The sequence below is a fragment of the Eupeodes corollae genome, chromosome 3 (genome assembly GCF_945859685.1).
Source record: "Eupeodes corollae chromosome 3, idEupCoro1.1, whole genome shotgun sequence".
Classification (NCBI taxonomy): Eukaryota; Metazoa; Arthropoda; class Insecta; order Diptera; family Syrphidae; genus Eupeodes; species Eupeodes corollae.
Genome location: NC_079149.1, coordinates 118,749,496 through 118,772,078, shown reverse-complemented (window position 1 = coordinate 118,772,078; position 22,583 = coordinate 118,749,496). Strand labels below are relative to the sequence as shown.

General features: G+C 33.2%; 1 protein-coding gene across 1 annotated transcript in view; it reads left to right on the top strand.

Moving 5' to 3' along the window:
* Positions 1–19,064: 19,064 nt before the first annotated feature.
* The window catches only part of LOC129949429 (uncharacterized), a 297,671-nt gene continuing 294,152 nt past the window's right edge, over positions 19,065–22,583 (top strand). Inside the window, exon 1 of the mRNA XM_056060884.1 lies at positions 19,065–19,275. The gene's annotated coding sequence lies outside the window, so the exon portion shown is untranslated. The remainder of the gene's footprint in view (positions 19,276–22,583) is intronic.

The window sequence follows — 22,583 nt, the reverse complement described above, 5'->3', positions numbered from 1 at the left end:
TGCAGTCCATGTAAGAAGGACATAAGCCTTAAGAATATGTCTGTTAATTTTATTTGTATGTAGATAAGTACTTAGATACATTTATGTATGTATGTGTGAAGTATCGATGTAATCCCATCAAACAAAGGACCTGTCTAAGTATAACATAGAGCCCTACAAATTGATGGAAAAGTTCATACGAAGAAGAAAAAAAATATACAAAACTGTTATCTAAGAACCTTGTACACTTAGTAAGCTCTGAGAAACGATGCATTTCGATAATTACCACGGGCTAATTAGCCTTTTGAATCTACAAGTTTTTGATTTGTACGTCGCTATATTAAATTAACATATCTAATTCTCTCCCATCTCCTATAGCTAACCTCTTGTGATTTAAGTGTATTGATTTTTTTTCATTTCTTTTTCGTTACATTGTGTATTCAGTGAAACAATTTACACCTTTTTCGTCTCAGGATCTCACTCAGCTGCAGATTTATTGACGTTTAATTACGTTACTTTTTGTGTTTTTCTTTTTTTATTCTCGAAACGAAATAAGTTGGATGGAATGCTAATTAAATGTTCAATGTTCAAATTAAAATGGGAAAAAGTATTTTAAATTGACAAGAATAGTGAATTGTCTGAATTGGAACTTTGTATGTAACTGCATACCGGAACATTTCTTGTAAATGCTAAATTTTAAATTAAATCTAGGACCATGGCATTTGAAACTACTTTCGAAAAAAAGGGTCAGCAATTATACTCAATTTATCGTTTTTTGTTTTAATGAAGAAAATTTGATGAGTTTAATAAAAAAAAAGAAATACGAGCCATTTAGAAACTTTTTGAAAGAAGTGCTGAGAACTCGAAAGTGATTAATTATTTTCCTATCAAAGAGTTGGTGTACTGAAAATTATTGTAACCGTTTTGATTTGTCGACTTTAAGTTGTTAATATTTCTCAACGTGTCAAGGTGCCTAAAATCGAAATCAAAGATTTTTGACGAGATTTCTGTGTGTACTAACGTTCCTACATCCGTGCGTCCGAAATTCCCTACTTTGTTCTACATATCTCAAGAACCAACAACTATATCGACGTTAAATAAATAGTGTTCTACAGATAATAACATCAAAAGATGCAGAAAGGACTTTCAAAAATTGAGTAGGCGTTTGTTTTTGATATTGATAGTTTACAAACAAAAAACAAACAAAATTTGAACTTTTTTGGGAAGATTAGTAATTGAGTTGACCAAAAATACCGTAAATTTCAATCGGTTGAAAATTGTCTGATTTATATGTAAGTCCAGCTGAAAAATGTAGTATCGAAAAAAGATATGTTAAGTTTTGAGAGGCAACAAATGAAGAATAATTTTTTAAATACGTTTAGTACTATATTTCAAAAACTGTGTACTTTAAGGTTTTTTCTCGGCTATTTTATTTTGGAAACACATTTTTGAGATCATAGGGAACCATTCAAAATTGAAAAAATAAAATGTTTCTTTGAAAATTATTAGGGTGTCTAACCCCTTAACTCACGTAAGGAAGCCCTACAGTCCGGGGAAGACCTGGGCCTCAACCAACAAGCATCTCCAGCCAGCTCGGTCCCTAGATAGCTGCCTCCAAAATCGCACGCCATGTTGGTTGAGGTCGTCAACCACCTGCGTGCGCCACCTGAGTCACGGTCGTCCTCTACTGCCCCACCGTCCTTCGGGATTGGATTCGAAGAACATCCGGGCGTTGATGTCCATGATGTCTATTTGCTCTACATGAACTACCATCTAAGTCATTGGACTTTAATTCTGCTTACTAGGTCACTGTCGTCGCCTTATAGCCCGTACAGTTCGTCGTTATATATTCTCCTCCATTCTTCATCTATGCATATGGTACCAAAAATCACCCGAAGAATTTTTCTCTCGAAGCATCCTAAGACACTCTCACTTTCTTTAACAGGGTCCAGGCCACAACGCCATAAATGAGAACCGGGATGATGAGTGTCTAATAGATGGTGATTTAGATGCAATATACTGGAATTTACATAGAACAAATTTGCTCAGACACCTTCTTTTAATCCCTTTCCTCCTTTCAAAATTCTTGTACTTTGTCTCTGGCATAAGTAGAGTAAACAAAATTCTATTGAGTGCGGGCTTGTTATCAAAAAAAAAAAAAAACAAAAAGAAATCAATGTCATCCCAAAACAAAGAATTCACGTCTACAAACCCATTCTCCAAAAACAAAAAAAAATCTTATGGCTTTGTTGTCTAGAATCTGATTAAGCTATTTTTGTTTTAATGAAGAGCAAACTCTTATAAAGAAGTATAAATTCGATACTACTTGGTCGCAGACAAAAATCGATTTTCTCCATACATAATTACCTCTGTAAATTATTTGTCTATAGTCTTGTGTCTTAGTCTCAAAGATCTAGACATAATGATTTACCAAAAATCAGTTCAAAAATTATTCACTTTGTATCTATTTTGTATGGTACGAGAACGAATACGAGGACAATTTTATCCTCTTGTAAGCCAATCGAAGCGAATCAATTTCACATAAGCATATTAAGCTGTCCTTATCCAACTTTTTGTATCTCATTGTCATTCAAATCACATCTCTACATTTCACCATCATATTATTATATTATATTGTTGTGTAACCAAAAAAGCATATAATACTCGTATAAAGTATAGGAATGGTAGAAAAGACATAACAAAAGGACCCAAGTCTCGATTTGACTATCATATAGTAAAATACTCGACTCGTACAAACGAAACGAAATCAAAAAGTTATGATAAATTTACTCGAATGTATGGTCATCGACCATGTCATTATGTCCTTATGAAATATTCATAAGTCTATACCATCATCCTATAGCTGCTGATGGTTGTAAAAATGTCCATGTCACCATACCATGCCATCATACACCGCACCGTGTATCTTGGCTGCTCAGCTCGTTGTCATTGATGCCCTCTCGTACAATTACAACTTCATGTCTCGTTGTCATATTATTTACAAACGTACTCAGAGTCGTACGTTCAACGTTCATCTTCATAATATACATAGACCACGTTGAAACATCAGCAGATAGTCCTGGGTAATATATTGAAGCTATATTGGGGAAATGGAATAGGACTGTGTTCTTGGTCTGACGTCGGATACATGATTTCCATCTTAAGCATTCAAGATTATTTATATATTTTTTTGACAGCGTTAAAGATAGCAATAAATTCATACATTATGACTTCGTGATATGTTGGTTTGATGATGTCCTTTTGCGATTTCTATTTTATGAATGTGAGTTATACATAAGTATACCTGAATATGTCATAAAATAAAGAAAAAAAAACATTCAAATAGATGTTGGTACTTAAATTCATCTTATAAAAAATGAGAAAAACAAATAAACATGCATAAGCGGTGAATATCAAAGTAATTTATTACGTGAGAAAACAATAATAATCACATGAATTGAATAAAATGATTATGTGAGATTTTATCGTTGGTCTTAAAAAATGAATTGTTTGTGCAAAAAGTTTATAAAATATTTACTTTGAATGGAAACAAATGCATGTATATGATTTGTCGAAAAAAATAGTTCATAAATCCAAATGGTAAAGTTAAAAAATCTTTACAAACATAGAAAATCCTAGAACGTTGATAACTCATTACTTGAACAAATGAAAACCCAAGATTAAGAAAATGAGTACAACATAGAAACCCAAAATTTAAAAAACAAATCCAAAAAAACTATAGTTCTGTAACCAAAAATTTGAAAAAAAAAAATATCTAAGAAATTTTGAAAACTCATATGTACTTCAAAAACACTTTATGCTTAAGATGAAAAATACGGATACTCTATTGAAGCAAAATGTTCATCTGGTTCGCACTAAGTTCTACCTATTTGGGTCTGTTTAAAAATAGTAAATATGTTTTCAGGTTCGAATATATACCTGCTAAATAAATGTGTCTTTAAAATTTGTTTTAAATTATTTTTAAAGCAGTATACATACATTTTTCAATTTTTTAAATTATTTATATGCGCAGTGATTTAGTGCCAGGATCAATTTTTCGATTTCTGTGAATGTCAAGTTTTATTAAAACGTATGGTTCGAAATTGCTTACAATAACAAAAACAATTAAGTCAATAACCACACACATTTTTAAAAACTTAAAATATAAGAAATTTCAAGAGTGTGAAAACCATTATACAAAGTAGACTGGGATGCGATCCACACTGATTACTTCCCACCCAGTCTGAGGATTTGTCATGCTTAAAAGATTTGTAGGATTTTTATTTTAATTTTTAATTACCAACAATATTTTGCATATGATAAAATAGTTTGATACGAGATTTTTGGTCGAAAACCAATATTTACCTTTTTTAGTAGAATTTCTTAATTTCTTTATTTCTTATGTAAAGAAATTTGGATGAATAAAATTAATTTAAAGTCAATACCTTCTATTTTTCACGAGATATCGACAACCGAACATCATTTTTTATTAATACAATTTTTTCAAAGTTGTACCGAATGTTGAAAACAATATTTTTTTATCAGACACAATTAGTTTAAAGCCATATTCTCAAAATTTTGAAAAGATATTCATGCCGAAAATTATTTTTTACCAATGTTTATGATTTTTGCTGCGCTTTTTAACGTTTTAAAAAGAAACTCTTAATTACATTTTTCTTAAAATTTATAAAATGTCAAGAACAATATTTCGTATTTTGCAAATATATATTCTAGTCGAAAATCAATTTTTACCAACTTTGTATTACAAAAAAAACTTAAAATTTCACCAGATTTTAAAATCGTTGTCTCGTTACATAAAATTATTTTGGAGATAAAATTATTTTTTGACCGTGAAATATTCAAGGTTAAAAAACGTTAGTTGGATTTTTTTGCAAAAACATATTTTATATGTATTATATAACAATATTCAATATAAAATTTAATTCAAGTCTCAAACGTACGAACGTACACTTTATCAAAAAATTATTCGTACAGGTGATTCTTCAAAATAATAGCTAAGGTATTTAAGAAAAACTGATTTTGAACCATTCTTTTTTCAATTTTGGTATTGTTTATTATATGAGGATTAAAAACAAAATAAAATAAACTAGTACAAACTTCAGGAAGAAAAAAAATGCAACAAACTAAGCAAAATAGGAAATCAAAGTTCAAAAATTTGCACGTACAGTGATAAAAAACTTATTTATACATATGTATGTTAATTTTTGTACCGATTGTGATAACCTTTCTCTTTTGTAATATCCTGAAGGCGATTCTTCATAGAGAGAACTAGTTTTGAAGTGACCGGCAAAATTTTGTTCAATCCTCAAATATAACGGCTTTTAGCTGATTTTTATTACTTATTTTTGATTCTCGGGCCTTAAATAATCAAAAAAATGCTTAATAAGATTAAGGTCTGGAGATTGGGGAGGATGAGGCAATTTCGATTCAACATTATAGAGAAGCCACTCCTTTACTATCATTGATGAATGTTTAGGATCGTTGTCTTGCATAAGTAAAAAGTCGTCCTTAAGGCTAATTTTTAAAGCGCTGGCTTTCAAATTTTCCTTCAAAATTTGTAAATATTTGTTTTTATTTATTTTTGTTTATATAAAACAAAATTTACCAAACCATTGCACTCCATAGATCCCAGACCATTACATTTCCGTCTCCATGTTTCACAGTTGATTGCAAATTCTTCACATCTAATGCTGTGTTTAGTTTCCTCCACACAAATCTGCGACCGTCCGACCTAATGACATTAAACTTCTTCTCGTCAAGGAATAACACATTCTTCCAAAAATCATCTATTTTCGAAACGTATGCATTCGCATAGTTCAAGCGTTTTGACACGTTTTTTTCTTCGTACCGTGCAACCATTATATAACTTTGAATGCAGAAAGTTCCGAACAATTTGAGGGTTAAGCGGTATTCCATCATTTGCTTGAATGTCAGCAGCTATTTTATTTATTTTATTTTTTCGTACCATATGAGCTTCTAGTATTTTTTATCGACCTCTTCCTATTTTTAAAATAGTTTCTTAATACATATTGAGCTGTAGACCGTGGTCTTCCAATAGTTGGCGATATCTCAGCATAACTTTTTCAATCGTTTATTTGTTTAAAAATCAGTTTTCTTACTTCAAGTGGTACTTTTTTATGAGAAGCCTCCATTTTCAAAATAAACTTCGCAAAAAAAAAAAATGGAAAGATCAATACACCACGGCATACTGAGCCTAGATCCGTCAATATCATTACAGTACACAATTTAGATAAAAAAGAACAGTTATTTTCATTTTGTTAGAGAAGAGAGCAGTGTACAAACATTTGTTTGATGTATGAGCAATTTTTTGATATTCCTACCAAAATTCTACTAGGGACCTTGAAAAGTCGAGAAATGTAAAAATTTGCAATTCGACAAAATGGACTAATTGAAATACATAACTTAATATGGGAAGTTAAATATGCTATTGTTTGAACGAAAAGTAAATAAAAAACAGAAACGCAGAACCAAAAAAACAGACATTCTTAAAATCCGCAAACCCAATGTAAACTGAAAAATCAAAAACCAAAAACTAAACGTCACCAATATAAAACCTAAAATTTGTAAACCAAAAATTTCAAAAAACATACAAAGATTCTAAAACTCATTCATAGTCTTTAAATGCTATTCCTAAACAATAATACAAATTATAAATCAAAAATAATCCAAAGCCCCAAAAATACGAAAGAATCCCGTAAATAAAAACCATAACAAAATTAAAATCCGCAAACCCAATGTAAACTGAAAAATCAAAAACGAAAAACTAAACGTCACCAATATAAAACCTTAATTTTGTAAACCAAACATTTCAAAAAACATACAAAGATTCTGAAAACTCATTCATAATTTTAAAATGCTATTCTTAAATCAAAAATAATCCAAAGCCCCGAAAATACGAAAGAATCAAAATAAAGCAAATAAAAACCATAACAAAATTAAATCAGACATGTGTATATATAATGGATCAAAGCCCTTAAAGCAAAAAATAAAAATGTTTAATTAGGGACTAGGAATAGAAAACTAATAACAAGATAACAAAATATTACAAAAACTCATATTTGTAGATTTATAATTTAAACAAATTTCACGACAATTGAAAACCCTGAAAGCTTTTTTTCAGAAAAATCAAAACTATAAGACTCTTAATTCTATTATTCATTTTTTCAATACATATCAACTAAAAACCACATTCACATTCTGAAAATACATCATCTAAAATCCAGAAAATCCAAAGGGAGAAGTAATACACACATAAACAAAATAAATATAAAACTTACAATTCCTATTACTCATAATTCAAAAAATCTTAAATGTTGAAGATCTTAAGTATCAAACTCAAAAAGGAAAATATCAAAGGATGCGAAAAAAATGAATATAAAAAACAGAATCCAGAAAATCTTAATGCGTTGGATTAATAATCAGAATCTTATTTGCTTAAAAAATGGAAAACCCCAAAAGCTTCAACAAACCAAACTAGAAGACCCAACATTTCTAAAATACATATAATCCTATCAATCATTTCGGAAACCCTTATTAAGAAAAAACATTATCAAAAACTTTTAAATTCTGAAAACACCAGAGGAAACTTATCATGCCAAAACCTCAAAGCTTCAAGTACAGACATTCAAAATTCGGGGAATTAAATAACTGTATAGCATCAAATTTGCAAAGAAACAATCAGTATGACCCAATATTCAAAAACTCAAAATCAAGGAAACCCAAAATTAGAAAAAAAAACTCAAAATCCGTTAAGCCGAAATCATAAGCGTCCTAATTAAATTTTAAATTAAATTCTGAAATAACCTAGAAAACTCAACAAATTCTGTCTTTAAGAGCAATGCCCAAAACTGCATAGTTGCATGAGGCAGAACGGATTCAATAATATTAAGTGGGGACAGAACGTTAAATTGTATGCACAGTACACACTTAGATCTTTCAAAAAAATATCCTTTAAAAAAAACATCTTAAATTGAACAATTTACGAATCAGGTTAAGGTTCGCCTTAAACCATTTTTCAATCAACAGCTTTAAGGATTATATTTATAAAATTTCACAGAAATTGAAAAACTCACAAAAACAATGCGTTTTATGCCAAAAGCCATTATCTATGTACCTACACACCCAACAAAAAACTTGTTGTTTTTATCACTTTAGTAGAAACATAGTATAATGTACATTGTACAGTTCTTGGCATCAGATCAGAGAAATTTAAATGAAATCGTTTTAGTTGTTTGTCTATCTAACTACACATTTATATGTGTGGGTATCATCTAAAATATCCTGGCCAAGCATTATATGTATGTATATATATACGACGAATAGCATAAAGTTTGTGTGTTTCGACAAAATCTATTAACACACCATTATACGAAGTGAAAGCTTGTTGATTCATTGTTATGGGTGTTTTGAAATTGTTTGCAGTCACTATTTTTGTTTAGTTTAGGATACCACAGAATTGTAGGTATAGTATATACAAGTCTATAGTTGCCTTAGCAAAAGTATGCAACATGTTGTTAAGAATATTGTCTGAAAGAAAATAATTTGTAGTGTGCTGAGAGTAATGGATATGAGGAGGATAATTTTTAAGATAGTTGTTGCTTTAAATGAAATATTGAATAGAAGAGATAGGAAAACTAATTAAGATAATATACATAATTTACAACGAACAAAATATTTCTTTTTCAAGAATTAAATTTATGATTAAAGAATAATAACATCAAAAGGGTTACTAAGGGCAGGTAATCTATTTGAATTAAGATTAATACTATCGACTTCAATTAAGTACACTTCGTGTCACATGAATAGGGACAAGCTTTGTTCATTTCTTATTTGACGATATTTTTCAAACGCTTAGGTTTTTTGGAAAAAACAAATGTGGAATAAATGAGTTATGTATTAATTTTTGATTAAGCCGTTAAATAAAAGTTTTATGGCTGTTTTTCCGAAGAAAGTCATAAAAAGTAGGTACCTGTTTTTTTTTAAATTTACCTACTAGAGGAATTTAACTCAGATAAAGGATTTATTTCAAGCTTAATAATTTGATAGAATAAATGAGTATGGTTATAGGAAGGGTTTAATCAAGAAGAAAATATGACAAATTCCAGTTTACCTGGATATCGGCAAAACTATCCATTTTACATGCAGCAAATCTAAAAGATGTTCAATGTTGTATATTGCTATTTCAATGACCCAGCGGTATGGAAACAACCACAAATAAAGAGTCAAGAAAGCCACAATTTTTCAGGAATGCCGGGCGATAGTAAGAACTGCTTTAAATTCAAGGAGGCTATGCTTTAATAAAATCAAGACAGACACTGGGGTAACTGCTAGCAGATCGACTGTTGCTATGCTGATATAGCAGATTAAATACGACACCAAAAAATTAAAAAAAAAAACACTGTTGCATGTTGTACATAAGAGCCAACGAATTAATTTTGCAACAAATCACATCAGGTGGAATCGAGTTTGGCATTCCGGCGTCTTTTCTGATTTGGACGAACTTGACGTATGGGTAAAGGGTAATTTTTTAGAGATTTTCTTTTTGCCAACTATGGTTTAAACAGGTGACTCACGTTTCGTGTTTTTTTTCACTATCAAACATCTTCAGTTTGGTCTATATTTTAACCATGAATCGTCTTACAAACAAAATATCGCAGATGTGTTGGCTAGTGTTGTAGTACCCGTGGCATGATGGTTAGTGCGTTGGACTGTCATGCAAGGGGTCTTTGGTTCAATCCCTGCCTGTGCCACCTTAATTTAAAAAAAAAAAATAAATAAACTTCGCGGGTACTGCCTCTTGCGAGGAATTGACAAATCCTTCAAGAGTAATTCCTGTCATGAAAAAGTGCTTTCTCAAACTAGCGGTTCGGATTCGGCCTAAAATTGTAGGTCCCTTCCATTCCTGACAACAGTACTCGCACACAGGAATGGTTGAGAGTTGTAAGTCACTAGGCCCTGGTTCACAACGGACTGTTGCGCCACCCCATTTGATTTGATTTTTGTTGGCTAGTGTTAATGTTAATAATTATTTATTGCAGCAATTGGGCCTCTTTTACTCAACAACGTGGACAATTTTGCAAAAGGATTTAGGTGCGCTGCCTTTCAAAATATATCTGGTGCAAGAATTCAAGCCAAACGACCTAGTGCAACGTAACATTTTTGGTGAATTTATAGAAAAATTGTGTTAAGGGAAGAAGCTCATTTTTGGTTCAATGGGTACGTAAAAAAGCAGAATTGTCGATTTTGGAGTGAATACCAGCCAGAAGCATTACAAGAGCTACCAATGGATCCACATAAAGTCACAGTTTGGTGCGGTTTACGGGTTGGTGGCATCATTGGAACATATTGTGAATGGTGAGCACTACCTTGAGATGATATCCAACCTTTTCTTTGCCCAAAATGCAAGAGCTTGACTTGCATGACATGTGGTTTCAACAAGACGGTGCCACAGCACGCGAAACAATGGACTTATTGAGAGGTGAGTTCGGTGAACATTTTATTTCACGTTTGGAACCGGTCAATGGGCGGCCTAGATCGTGTGATTTAATGCCTTTAGACTATTTTTTGTAAAGCTCAGGTCTAAAATTAAACTAAGCGGATGGACCATTTAAGGCACAGTAAAGGTCAACATTTGCATGAAATAATCTTCAAACATTAAATTACTCGTATATGACTATCGATTCAAATCAACATTTAATGCATTTTTCTGAATTGTATAGATAGGTTTTTGTTTTTGCAAAACTTTCCTATAGCTTTTAAAAAATCACCTTCCTTAGAAACAGCACATTAAGGGAGACGGGATCGTTAAGTCGGATTTTCAAAGCTTTAAAATGACGACAATTACTTAAAAATCGATTCTGGTACGAGCTTTTTCAGTTTTCTTAATTATTTGGTGGCCAACGATGGACTTTCTAACAAGATAATGATGAACCAATACATACCAGACGGACAAAAGGCCTTGATTCAGGGGTAAAATCTGAGCCGATTACCTCATGGACCTCATATTTGTACGTATGGGAAAGGCTTGCAAAAAAAGTCTGCGAAAAAATTATTGAAACCATGAAATCGTCTTGGGCCCAAATTTCGCTCACCTACCAGACAGCACTTTACGCATCCATACACCACAGGTTGCTTGAAGTAATTCAAAAAATCAGGAGGCAGCACACATTAAAAAAAATGATTTCAATGTATTCAATAAAAAAAGTATTTGCTTAAATCATAAGATTTGTTTTTATTTCCTTTTACTTTAAAAGACATGTGACATAAAAAACAGTTAATTTTAACGACCTTCTTCGCAAAAACCGCCATAAAACATGTATTTATCATCAAAGTCTAATTTTGTTCTGCAATATGAACTTAAAACATGCATAGCTCATTCATTCCTCAGTTGTGTTTATCTAAAAAACCTAACAGTTTGATAAATATCAAATAAAAAACAAAAAAAACTTGTTCCTATTCATGTGCCATGAAGTGTATTATAGACGTCATACCCGACTGGTATGAACTTTAGAATTCAACAGTATTTTTTGAAAATTTAAAACTGAAATAAAAATTGTTAATTTTAACATTTTTCAAACTATATCCATCGCAATTTATTTTATGCGATGACTTTGAAACCTTCAATTTTTAGAATTAGTGAATTAACATTCTTACAGAAAATACAAAAATTAAACGAAAATGCTACCAACAATTTTCAAATATTAATTTTCGGATGAAATAGCTAATATTTCTTTTAGTTCTGTAAACAGAAAAAAAAAATATTGTAAAAAAAAATAGTAAAAAAGCTCTTTAAGATTTTGAAATGCTGTTTGTCGAAATACTTTAAATTATGAACAAAATTATCAAAATATTTGTTAAATTTCATAAAACAGATTTTTGACAAAATATTTTGAAACTAGTGTAAGTTTCAATTATATCCAAAAAAATACAGATACATATGTATATGTATATTAAGATTTTTTTAGTTTTAATTAATCCAAAAATCACTTACCATTTTGGAAATTGTTTTTAACTTTTCAGCCAACCTGCAAATGGCTTACTTTTTATTTCCTTGCTCTGCTTCTGCCACCAATACTATCTTTGATCACTGAATGAAATTAGCTTTTTGTTTTAAATAAAATTATAATTCACTTTAATTTGCTAGTTTAATTCTTAGTTCAATGAAATACATTTTGTTTAAACATGAATAAAAAAGAAATGAGCAAAATGTATCACATATGAAAATGCTAACGGTATTTTTAAACAACTTCCGAATTAATGCACTACGCGAACGCGCACTCAACAAAGAATACACAACAACTGCAATGCGACTGCGCTCTTCTATCCGTTCTGTTTCTATGTAATCTTTACACTTATTATTTTAACTCAGAACAACTTAAACTTGAATACAAGGGGTAAGCTCAGCAAATATGTACATATGTATAATGTGAGTTAACGATTGATTGAGCATGAGAATTGAGATGTGATATTGATGCAAGTGTATTGTAAATTCTCTCCAAAATCACAATGGGAGAAAATAAAATGGCTGATGCTGGTGGTGGTGGTGTGGTGGGTGATGGGAGTTGAGAGGAGAGAGTTGAGAGGAATAAATAATTTGAACTGGCTCTGTAATTGTTCAGGGTTATCCATTTTGAGGTTTCAAAAGTAAACATTAAAAAGAGGCTGGGATGCGACCCACACTGATAACTTACCATCCCGTCTGTCGATTTGTCTTGCTTAAAAGGTTTGTAGGTTTTCGTGTTTTGTAAGGAAAGTTATCAGTTAAATTATTCTACATAATATGATAAAAGAGTTTGATTTCAAAATCTATTTTGGTAAACGAGATTTTTAGTGGAAAATAATTTTGCATTTGTTAAACGATTTTATTTCTTATATAAACACATATAAATTGGATAAATTAAATTAATTTCAAGTAAATGTCTTCTATTTTTCATGAGATATCGAGGACCGAACATCAATTTTTACCATTTTTGCTTACTATTTTTTAGATTATAATTTTGTATGAAAAACTGAAAGTTCGATTTTTATAAAAAAAAATATTGAATGTTGAAAATAATATTTTCTTAACAAAATGAAAATTGGAAATGTAGCCAATATCTCAAATTTTCGAAAAGGTATTTAAGTCGAAATTAAATGTTTACCAACTTTTAGTAGTTTTCTTTTAGGTTTTTATTTTTATTAAAAACTGTCAATTAAAATTTTCTCAAAATTTTACCAGATGGTGAAAACGTTATTCTTCGTTGCACAAAATTATTTTGGAGATAAAACAATTTTTATTCATACATTTTTCGAAGGGACACTTTTTTTAGTTTTTTTGAATTATAAAAAAAAAAGTTTATTGGATTTCTTTTCCAAAAACATACTTTTTTGGTATCACATTAATATATACATCTAATAGCCGCGTTTTATTATCACCATGATCTGATCGGGATCAGAACATGATAATAAAAGAGAATTGGATCATCATATTTTTTATTATTTAAAGTTTGGTAGCAGTGTCAAATTCGTTCTTTGAAAAATGACATTTCAAAATAAAGCAAATTAAAGCAGAGTTGCCCAAAGAACATTTTATTTCATAAATATTTTTTGTTGTTCTTTTGAGGGAAAAATAATATCCATTAATTGGGCTAAATATAAATTTTTTGCACTTATTTATTTTAAGTTCACTTATTTATGTTTTATTTTGCCAAAGGTTTTTTTTTGCGTGTTTTTAGGATAAAAAGTAAATAAAAATGAAATTTCTTACTTTCTATTTAAAATATTTTGTTTTCAGTCATACCAACATTTATATGTTATATTACAAATTGCATCCCTCTCTGTGCGAAATAGAGAAATAAATTTTGGATTTCAAATTAACATCCAAACACAAAACTGGATCTTGATTTGTTGTTGTAATGCATGTAAATCCATGATTTGGATTAGATCATTGCGATAATAAAACGCGGCTAATATAAAATTTAAATCAAGTCTCAAGCCTTATTGGTTCGAGAGGTATTTCGGGTTGACCAAAATTTTCACCATTTTTTTTTCAACAGCTATGGTAAAAACACCACCCACGCAATTTCCTTAGGAGCAGTTTTTTCATCTTTCTGCATTGTTATCTGTATAACAAAATTTATTTGTAGAAGATATCTCTTCAGTTTCTTGAGCTGTGGACGGCGAAAAAAACGTCGCGAACGTATGTACACTCGCACGCACAGAAATATCTCTAAAAATGATTTATTTGGACTCTAGGGATCTTGAAACGTCGAGAAATGTCAACATTTTTAATTCGAAAAATAGGACCAATTTCAATAACGTTCTATTAATAACGTTAATAAAACACATACAATATTTTTTCATGATATTTATTTTTTATTATAAAGTTTGAGCGGTGATATTATGTATAAAAAACTACATTATTTAAATGAAAACCGTGTGAATTGTTGCAATCATTGATTCTTTTGAGGTTTCCGACCACTTTTTGACAGATGTTGGGCAGTATCTCAGCCATAACTTGACGAATGTTGTATTTAAAGTACTCAGAGTTGTATCGTCAAGAAATTACGCGTTCTGGAAATGTTTTTTGCAATAAAAGCATATTCGCTCAAGTTCAGATTTTAAAAATTTGTATTCGTTGTTCGATAGTTTTGCAATAAATTTTTGTAAATGTCAGACTTTCAACTAAAAAAAGAAAATTGGTTTAACAAATTTTTTTGCGAGATGTCGAATACCTATGCTTTTGAAACCGCAGAATGGATAACCCGTCGCTAGCTTTATTGGTTCGTAAGATATTTCGGAGCGACGACACACACATTGACACACATGACATTTTTTTACAAATGTTTGTTTCATATTCTAGGAGTCTTGAAACATCTATAAATGTCAAAATTTTCATTTTGACAAATCGGCCCAATTACATTAACTTTTTTTTTTTTTTTTTTTTATAATTAGAAAACATTAAAAGGGTTTTTTATACCTTTAATATGCCAAAGACACAGTGTGAGCATTAGGAAAAGAGGGAAGGGTTGGATAGGAGGTGTCGGTGTACATTGGTTTTAAATTTCTGAACATTGCAATGACAGGGAAAGATAGAGCGTGGCAAGGCGTTCCACATTCGCGTAGTACGGCTAAAAAAAGAATCTCTGTACTTCATAGTACGTCCGAAGTTGGGCTCAAGGGTAAACTGATGGGCATTCCTAGAAGCGCGGTTATTACGGTTAAATTGTTTAAGGGGAGGAATGCAACTGGCTATTTCACTAGAGCATAGTCCGTTAAAATAACGGTAAAAAAGGGTGAGGCAAGAAACCTTGCGTCGATGTTCGAGTGATGTAAACGAGTTTATGATATTAATGTCACCAATCATTTTAAAAGCTCTTTTTTGAATACTGTCCAAGAGGCTTAAATAAGTTACTGGAGCACCAGCCCAGAGATGAGAGTTATATTCAAGTTTCGGACGTATATAGGTTTTGTAGATTGTAGCCAGATCAGACGGAGAAAAAAATTTCTTGCAACGTCTCAAAAAACCTAGACATCTTGCGGCATTTTTGGCAACATCGCGTATGTGATCGCTCCACAATAGGTGGTTGCTGATGCACATTCCGAGGATGTCAAGATATTCTGTTTCGTTGATGCAAGTGCCACTCATAGATAGTGGCAAAGACGGTTTATCTCGCTTTAACGATGCAAGACAGCATTGCGTTTTCGAAGCATTAAATTCCACACGATTTTTTATTCCCCATTGTACAATGCTGTGTAAGTCGGAATTTAATGAGCTAATCATATTTTGCCGTTGCAGTTCCACATCCGAAGAGGAGGGTTGTGAGTCTGGAAACGAATATGAAAAGCTAAGAGTGCTATCGTCAGCGAAACAATGTATTGGATTAGAAGTAGCAGACAGGAGATCATTTATAAAAATGAGGAAGAGGGTCGGAGACAAAACGGAGCCCTGGGGCACACCAGCGTTTATTTTATGAGTTTCAGACTTGAATCCGTCCAAAACAACTTGTATTGAACGGTTCGAGAGAAAATTTCTAATCCAACGAAGAAGAGATTCGTCGATACCGAAAGCACGCATTTTCGATAAGAGAGCAAGATGCTAAACTTTATCAAATGCCTTTGAAATATCAAGTGCAATAATCTTACTTTCTCCAAAACGATGTAAAGATCTGTTCCACTGTTCGGTGAGATGAACCATGAGATCACCAGTGGACCTATTGCTACGAAAGCCGTATTGCCGGTCATTAAGAAGCTTCCGTTCCTCAAGATATTTCTTAAGCTGTTAATTAATCAGCGTTTCCATGACCTTAGAAAGAAGGGACGTTAGTGCTATCGGTCGGTAATTTGTGGGAGAAGAAGATTCGCCTTTTTTTGGAATTTGCTGAACAAATGCAGTTTTCCAACTACTCGGAACGAGCCCAGAAGAATAGGATAGATGGAAAAGCTTACGCAGTGGTTTTGCCAGCGTGGAAGAACACCTCTTCAGAATAATAGCGGGGATACCATCTGGGCCAGCGGATTTATGAGTGTTGAGATCTTTAAGAACTCTCGCCACAGTTCGAGTACGAAAAAAGATTGGTCCCATAGAATCATTTACGCGTTCAAGAACTGGGAGAGTCATGACACTATCTGGTAAGGTGGAATTTTCGGCGAACTGCCTTGCAAATAAGTTGGCTTTATCAATAGAGCTAACTAAAGGAGTGTCATTGACAACAAACGTAGGAACCGAGGAAGAGGAAGAATTCCTCATGTTTTTTACAAATGACCAAAAATTCTTACTGCCTTTGGGACATTGCAGTATTTTTCGCCGTAATTTTTGGTCATGTAAAAATTTGGTCCTTCGAATATAGGCGTTGCAGGCCTTCCTGGCTTGCTTAAACTTTTTCCGGTTTTCCTCAGTTGGGTTGGCTTTAAAACACCGGAAGCTCACCTTTTTCTCCTTGATAACCTCTTTGCAGCTCGAATCGAACCATGATTTAACCTTGGGTTTAATACTTTTAACCCTATTCGGGATAAATGTTTCCCTTCCCAAATGAATCATACTAGAAATCATATCTGCACTGGAGTCTACGTCGCTACCGAGGAAGCATAGCGACCAGTTAAAGATCCTGAAAAAATTATTGAGACCGTCCCAGTTGGCTTTCTCGTACTGCCAAACGGTTCTCTTTGGAGCTCTTTCTTTAACTGGATTTGTTTGACACGAGAAATTAGCAGATATAGCACTATGGTCCGATGTGCCTAGAGGCGTCAATACACTGATTGTGTACTTATCAGGATCAGAAGTGAGAAACAAGTCAAGGGTATTTTCTGCTCGGCCGTTAACGTCTGATATTCGAGTAGGCTCATTGACAAGCTGAGTAAGATGGTTAAACTCAGCAAAAATCTCAGCACACATTCCTTCGGGCGTTGTCTGGCCCGAATGGCGAAGCCACGAAGAATTGTGAACATTGAAATCGCCCGTAATAACGATTTCAGTGTGAGGATACAGGGAGACAATTCTTTGTATGGAGTCAGACAGAGCATCAAATTCCTGAGAAGTTGAAACTCTGTCCAGGTTTGGGCTCCGATAAAGAAAACAATAGTGAATGATGTGCTTATTCACTGAAAGTTTTAACCACATGAAATTAAAAAGGGAGTTGGTACAATGACCGTATTGTGGTAAAAGTTGATATGCAACATCATTCCTAATATATATGGCGAGACCATGGTGAGAGAAGAATAATGGCACTAAGCAATACCCATGAATAAAAAATTCAGCAGGATCGGAATCTTCACCTACTTGGGTTTCACTCAATGCCAAAACAGCTGGTCTGTTAGAATTAATGTGGATGTATACAGACAGAAAATTCGATCTTAGCCCACGAACATTACTATAGTCTACTCTAAAATAACCAGTCATTGCAATATAAAAAAAATCTTAAAATCAAAACAAACGAACTTCTAAGTATATTACTGTATAAGATTATTTAAAGATCTTTACAATACAACCTCACTACTAGTGTTATGCCTTTAGTAGTGACGTTGAATTGGTCCGGACCCTGACAATCAAAACAGTAATCTACAATCCATTTGTTATTGAATGAACCAACACATACACATCATTGAGCGAGCTTTAAAAAAGCTTAGCCCAATGCATGCACCTGCTGAGCCACTCAATTGTAGAGAAAAATGAAAGAAAGAGTGAAGGGAATGCACTTACTGTGTTCTGGTAGGATTTTTTTTTATTATTTATTTCTTTTTCCCTTTGTGTTGCTTTTTTTTTTTTTTAGTATGAATGCTGTTGTTTTTCACTGTTTTTTTGTATCATTATTATTTTCTGTTGTTTTAGTTTAATTTGTTATATTTTTTTTATCACTATTTTTTTTTTGTTTTGTTTTGGTATTTGGTTCTATTTCATATATAATAAATGAACATTACGAGACTGCGACGGGGACGCGGACGGGAGACAAGACAACAAATAATCGAAAAAAAATGCAGAACACGACGAGCACATGAACCTCCCCACTCGAGCTTTCCTTTGGGAAATGCATAACCAGAACTAATATACGAGTAAATCGTTTTAAAATTTACTTAACTTGAAAATATGAATCAAAGTAATAAATTCAGAAAACAGAACTTAATATAAAAAATTTTAACCGACTTTTAAATAACAAATTCTCTAAACACCCATTGCCACCCACTCAAATTTTAGATAATATATTTAAACTCCCATTATCCGTTCATCCACCAACACCATCCTTATGAGAGCACCAGAGATTGTATTTTCTCCTCTTCTAATTTATTAGGCAATAGAATAATAATTTCTCTCTTTTGAAAAATGAAATAAACACAAACTATGAGAATTTGCAATGCACTTTCATCAATACTCAATCATTAAGTTATATGCGCTGAGCTGAGCTTTATTCTTTATCTTTGCATTCAAGTTCTTTTAGTGAGAGTAACAAGAGTAAATAGAAACTTCCAGAACATTACTAAAAAAGAGAGAATATAAAAAAGCGCAGTTGCAGTCGTTGTGTATTCTTTATCGAGTGTGCGTCCGCGTAGTACATTAAATCAGAAGTTGTATACAAGAACCGTTAGAAATTTCAGATTTAATGCATTTTTATCTAACTAAGCATTGAATAAATACATTTGTGTGAAATTTAATTTTATTTTTAAAAGAAAAACTAATATTATTCAGTGATAAAATAAAGGAAGTAGTACAAGGAAATAATATGTACATAAGTAAGTCATTTGCAGCTTGACTGAAAGTTTCAACAAATAATTTTTTCTTAAATGGTAAGTAATTTTTGAATATTTTAACATTAAAACAATTTTGAATAGGTAAAAACTTGTCTGTTACTAAATGTTAAGCTTTAAGGTGATTTTATTTCTTGTTCGAAACATATTTGAGGTGACAAAATTTTTTTGAACAACAATTTGCTATGACGTTATGGTTGTTGAGCTATTTGGGACCAAATTTTCGAATTTTGTTCAAATCGCAATGGTAAAAAAAAAACAGACAAGGTACTTTAAAGGTTATTTATGCATATCTTGGTTTTGCATACTGCAATAGAATAACAAGAAAATATACATTTCTGTGTAAATTAGGGCCTCACCCATCTATCTCGCTCCCTAGCTAGGTGTATCCAGTGCGTGCCACTTGATCCGCGGTCTTTCTCAACTGCGCTTTCTTGTGGGTGTGAATTTGAAAACCTCCTGGGCGGTGTCATTCCTATCTAAGTCGTTGGACTTTTACACTTCTGGCTCAGTCTACGTTGCTGTACATCCCGTACAGCTCGCCGTTCCAACTTTTCCTCCACTACCCTTCTATACATACTGGCCCGTAAAGCGGGACGGGGATGATCAGGGTCTTATATAGTAACACTTTGGTCCTTCGAAAGAGAGCTTTGCCACTCAATTGCCTTTTTAGGCCAAAGAAATAGCGAAATAGCGGTAAGCAAGAGTTATTCTTCGTTTGATATCAGTGCTGGTGTTAGTTTCTGCCTTGATAGCGGAGACTAAGTCCTTAACTACCTCAAAGGTACGTCAGTCGAAGGTGACGTTTTGATGGCAGCATGTACTTTGTTTTACCTTCATTAACCGGTAAACCCATTTTAACCGCCTCTCCCTAAATATTCCCAAAAGCCCCATTGACATCACGCTACAGAGAAGATTCTGTAAGCGATGCTAAGTAGACTGATGCCCTATAGTTGGTGCGGTTTAGAAGGTCCTTTTTTCAGAATCGAGAAAACAATACTGATGTTCCATTCGTTAGGCATGCTTTCTACCGACCATATCTTCTAGATAAGTTGGTGCATGCTTCTAACCAAATTATCTACAGCTGCTTTGAAGAGCTCGTAATTGAAGCCATCTCCTGTAGCGGCTTTATTAGACTTAAGCTTAGATATGGCAATCTTTACTTCGTCTAAGTCGGGAGGGCGGGATTGTTGGCTTTCGTTGTCTATGTTGAATGGATCATTCTACCTCACAGCGGAATTCGGTTCGTTGCCGCCGTTATACAGCCTGCAGAAGTGGTCCTTCCATATACTCAGCATTGACTGCGGTTCCTCTATTATGTTTCTACTTTCGACTTTGCAGCCTTTGGTTCTAGGTTTATGTACCTGTGAATTTCGTTTCACCTGTTCATAAAACTTCCTTCTTTTAAACCTCTCAACATATTCGACAGCACGCTTCTCATGCCCTCTCTTTTTCCTTCTGAGAAGTCGGTGTTCCTCTCGCCTCTTCTGCTCGTAGAGCTCTTGAGATGCTCTCGACCTTTTATGCAGCACTTGTTTGGCTGCATTTGCCTGCCGACATTCCTCATCGTTGTTGTTAGCTGCTTGAAACCCAGCACGTCAGAGGCAGCTTTTCTAATTGCACCTTGGCAATGTTGCCACTAGTTCATGATACATTGTGTTGGCGGCAGAAAACTTCAGGGAGGTTTCTTGTACCTCGTTTGGAGAAGGATTTGGCTATAACTTGCGATTGTAGCTGTTCAACGTTGCATCTTCTCCCAGCATTTCTCTGTTTTGCCCTGGAGCCGAAAACCCGAAGAGCTACCTTGCATACAACGAGGTAGTGTCGAAGTCGATGTACGCACCTTAGAAAGTTCTGATATCCATGATGTTGAAAGCGTGTCTAGCGTCAATCGCAATATGGTCAATTTGATTGACGGTAGATTGATCTGGAGTACTTAAAGTTCAATTGTGGATGTTGTGGGGTTTAAAACGCGTCTTGGATACCATGACATTTCGGCCTCCAACAAAATCGATGAGTCTGAATCCGTTGTTGGGACTGTTGTCGCGCAGGCTGTTTTTCCCGATTTGTTCACTAAAGATGTCTTTCCTTCCACCTTATCATCAAAATCGCACAGGACAGTTTTAATATCGTAGCTAGGACAATGCTCATATTTTTTGTCCAAGAGTTTTAAGAACATATTATTGGTATTGTCATCTATCTCCTCTGAGACGTGTGCGCAATTGCGCATATAAGGCTGATGTTGTTGAATTCAGCCTTGGTGGGGACGGTAATAAGGCGCTCGTTGATATACCCACAGGTCAAAACTTTTTGCCTAGGTCTGGCTCCAATGACAAAGCCGTATCCAAATTAGCGCTTTTGTTTTCTTGGTAGCAGTCACCATAGTAAATATCGTATTTCCTGGATCGCGGTGATGCCTGTTTTATAGCAGTCTAGGGCCTCCGAAAATTCTTAGGCTACACGTGGTCTATTAAGGAACCTTACATTCCAAGTGCATATTCCAAGGTAATTGTCCTTAATCCGTTTGCATGGGTAGTCAACAGTAAATCCGTTCACATTCGAGGCTTGTTGGTGTTTCACAACTGGTTTTCTGTATGTAGTTAGGAATTCACCCTGATGCACGCCGTTCAATTAAAAAGAACAGGTCCTTGATTTAACTAAAATTTTTTGAAACACCAAATATAATCTTATTCAAAACAGTATTTTTGTCATATTTGGTGAAGTTTTCAATCATTGTTTTTTTTTTTCAAAAACCTACTTAATTGGATTATCATCTCCAATACTTACATTTTAAATCTGTATTGAACACTTTGAAATTATTTTGATAACAATATTGTTTATAACAACATAAATCTGAATTAGAATACGAGGTGTGTTCAAAAAGTACCCGCAATTTTTGAATTCGCGGGTCTGGAGAGTCCGAAGGACAAATTTTGTTTATTGTGTTGGTATACATACTCCTAAAGTATGATGCAATTTTCAGCTATATTCACTATTTACACTGTCTGTGGTAGTTGCAAAGGTTCGACGCATTTCTATGAGATCTGCGATTTTTTCTGAAACTGATGAATTTTGAACAAAAAAACCAATCGCATGAACATAGCTCAGGAGCTGACGATCCAAGTTTGCTTGAAAGGGTCATAACTGGTGAAGATTTTGCTCACTGTTTTCTTCGAATATACCTTGAAGTTATGCGACCTTTGCGCGAAGCAGTCCAAAAAAAAAAGACGCTCAGATTTTATGGAAAAACAATTCATGGCTTTTGCACCTCGATAACGTACCTGTTCACTCGTTGTTGCTTGTTCGTAATTTGTTGGCCAAAAACAATGCCGTAGTCATGCCATATT